Source organism: Fukomys damarensis, unplaced genomic scaffold, assembly GCF_012274545.1.
Source record: "Fukomys damarensis isolate Sample0158 unplaced genomic scaffold, DMR_v1.0_HiC HiC_scaffold_39, whole genome shotgun sequence".
Taxonomy (NCBI): Eukaryota; Metazoa; Chordata; class Mammalia; order Rodentia; family Bathyergidae; genus Fukomys; species Fukomys damarensis.
In genome coordinates, this window is record NW_022900951.1 from 40,897,546 (window position 1) to 40,901,455 (window position 3,910).

The following is a 3,910-nucleotide window of genomic DNA, read 5'->3' on the forward strand; positions in this document are numbered from 1 at the left end:
TGATTCAGAAAGATTGGCAAGTTCAAGGCCAGCCTGGGCTACATAGTGAGTTCAAGGCAAGGTTGAATCACATAGCAAGACTCTGCCCCCACCACATCAAAAAACAACTAACATCATAGCGGGGAAATTCTAACAAAGGCTGCATTCTTTATTTTGGACTAACTATTCTGTGGAAAATAATTAGAAAAGCTGAGACACTATAAAGCCATATGTTTGATGTTTAGATGAAGGGTCACTGAGGCATTAGGAATTCATAGAGCTAAGATTCAGAAAAGAGAGAAAATGACTATCATTCTGTATATTATACAGTGAAAGGTACAGCTTGGAGATTTCCACAAATCTGCCCAAAGAAATGGCAGGGCATAACAATTCATGAGACCTTTATAAACACACCAGTATTTTAATTGGAGTATGAACTGAAATAGATCACTCCTAGGAAAGCTCAGATTTAAATTATTTCTATATCTGATTGGATTAAGGTGAGTCACAGATTACAATTAAGAATGAAAAAGGGCATAGTTTTCACAGATCCTACAGACACTAAAAAGGTCATTGGAAGATACTATGAAAAAATTTTACAGAAAATATAAAACTGAGATTCAATTAGCTAAATTTGGAGGAAAAAAATAGCAAAATGAGACATGAGTAGAAAATGTAAATTTCCCTGTAACTATTATATATTTTCCATGTAACTCTTATATATTTTCCACGTGTTATAACTAATCCACACATTAACACTTTTCTATAAAGAAAACTCAAAGTTTGCATGAAATAAATCTTACGCATATTTAGAGAACTGACACCAACATTACACAAACTCCTGCAAAGAAAATAAAAGTAACTCTCAAAGAAGAAAGGAAGGAACCTTTTCCATTGTGTTTTATGATGTCAGCATCACATTAATTCAAAAGCATAATAGATCATCACTGAACAGAATTTATTGTGGAAATTAAAGTTTGATTAGCATTTGCAAATCAATGAATATTTGTCACACTGATAGAAAGAGGAAGTGGGGTATGTTGGTGTATGCCTGTAATCCCAGCATTTGTGATACTAAGGCAGAAGGACCACTGGAAGTTCAAGGCTAGCATGGGTTACATAGTGAGTTCAAAACTAACCTGAATTGCATGGTGAAACTCTGTCTCAAAAAAAAAGGTGAAAAGTCACATCGCAAAAGATACAGAAAAGGCATTAAATAGAAGCAAAGACCCATTTAAATAAAAGCTTCTTTGTGAACCAAGGGTGGAGGGGAACTTTCTTAAACTGACAACTGCTATCTACAGAAATCCTACAGCAAGGACTTCTTCCAATTACGACAGTTTATCTTTTCTCAAACTAATTCTCTGGCTGACAGAAACTATAAAAACTAGGTAAAACAGCAAAAGAGCATAGATGTTTAGAGGCATCATACTAAAAAACCATGTGCAACTGAGGTTTTGTTCATGAAATCTTCTCTTACACGAATGTCTTCAAGAGTTCTACCTAATCTCTCTTCTAGCTTTAGTGATTCTGTTTTAATATTTAGGTCTTTAATCCACTTGGATTTTAGTTTAGTGCATGGTGAGAGATATAGGTCTAATTTTAATCCTTGGCAAGTTGAAACCCAATATTTCCAGCACCATTTATTAAAAAGACTATCTTTCCTCTAGCCAGGGTTTTTGACTCCTTTGTCAAAGATGAGGTTGCTGAGTGTGTCTGGAGTTGTTTATCACATAGAGAAAGCCACTTCTTAAAAAGATCTTGCCAGGCATGGTGGCCCACGCCTGTAATCCCAGCACTCAGCACTCGGGAGACTGAGGCAAGAGAATCACTGTGAGTTTGAGACCAGCCTAGGCTACATAGTGAGTTCCAGGTCAGGCTCAACTACATAGTGAGACCCTGTCTCAAAAAACAAACAAACAAACAAAAAGATCTCCACATAAGAATGGCAGGGATTGCAATCCCAACTGATCTACAGATTTTAATACAAAGATACAACAATTATGAGAATACAGACAATACGGTGACTCCAAAAATTCTCAAACTCCAAAAATCTGATCACACAGATGTAGATAAAAGCTCAAAGAATTTAAAAAACTGATATCTAAAATGTTCAATAAGACCAAAGAAGACACAAATAAACAGCTGAATGAATCAATTACTAAAATGATCAGTGAGCTCAAAGAAGATACAAATAAACAGCTGAATGGATTAAGAAAGACAATATGCCTTTCACAATAACATCCAGAAAATGAAATATCTAGGAATCAATCTAATGAAGGAGACAAAAGACCTCTACACTTAAAAGTACAGAACTCAGAAAAAAGAGATTGAAGATATACCTTGCTCCTGGGTAGGAAGAATCAACATAGTGAAAATGACCATACTTCCAAAGTGGCTATACAGATTCAATGCAATCCTGATGGAAATTCTAACAGTATATTACACAGAACTAGAGAAAATAATCCAAAAATTCCTTTTGAACCAGAAGAGACCTAGAATAGCAAAAGCCATTCTAGGCAACAGAGACATGGCAGCAGGTATAACAATCTCCAACTTGTAACTATACTACAAAGCCACTGTGATAAAAACAGCATGATACTGGCAAAGAAACAGACCTGAGGATCAGTGGAATAGATTAGAAGGTGCAGAAACAAAGCCAGATATATTCAGCTACCTTATCTTTGACAAAAGAGCCAACCATCTCACTGGAGGAAAGGTAGCCTCTTTAATAAAATGTGCTGGAAAACTGGATTTCAACTTGCCCAAGATTAAAAATAGACCCGTCTTTCACCATGCACTAAACTAAAATGCAAGTGGATTAAAGATCTAAATATCAAAACAGAAACACTAAACTTGCTGGAAAATAAGTTTGGTAGAACTCTCGAAGACAATGGCATGAGAAAAGACTTTATGAACAAATCCTCAGTAGCACAGGAACTTTCACAAAGAATCAACAACTGGGATCTCATCCTATTAAAAAGCTTCTGCACTGCAAGAGAAACCACCAGCAGAGCTAAGAGACAACCGACAATGTGGGAAAAAACTTTTACCATGTGTTCCTCAGACAAAGGACTACTATCTAGAATATATAAAGAACTCAAAAAAAACCAGGCCCTACAAATATAAAGACCTGATTCAAAAATGGGCATCTGAAATGAACATATATTTCTCAGAGAAACAAGTAAAAGCAGCAAATATATGAAAAAATGTTCAACATCACTGGTCATTCAAGAGATGCAGATGAAAACAATGTTGTGATTCCACTTCACTTCAGAAAGAATGGCTGATATCAAGAAATCAACCAATAACAAATACTGGCAGGGCTGTAGGAATATAGGAACCCTTCTCCATTGCTGGTGGGAGTGCAGACTGGTGCAACCACTGTGAAAATCAATATGGAGGTACCTCAAAAAACTAGTATTAGAGTTTCCATTTGACTCAGCTATCCCTCTGCTGGGTATGTTTCCAAAAGAATTAAAAGAATCATACCACAGTGATATATATGTACCCATGTTTACAGCGGCAGTTTGTAATAGCTAAAATTTGGAAACAGCCCAATTCCCCATCAAATGGATACTGGATAAAGATGTGCTTTTTTTTCTGTAAAATGGAGTATGATTCAGCCACAAAGAATAATAAACTAGAGTCATTTATAGCTAAATGGATATACATTGAGGCCATACTCTTAAGTGAAATAAATAGGACACACTTGGGTAAATACCAAATAGTTTCTCTGGTGTGAAAAACTAAAAGTGTATAAGTGGTATAAGGTTCAAGTAGTATAAGTGATAATGTGAAATAGGAAGAAAAGGTCTAAAGGAGAAAGGGAAGTGGGAAGGGGCTGGAAAGGAAACAAGGGAAAAGAAAAAATATGAAAAAAGGAAAAACTGGAAACAAAGTCTTTGTAAATGGGGAGGGGTAGAGGGGT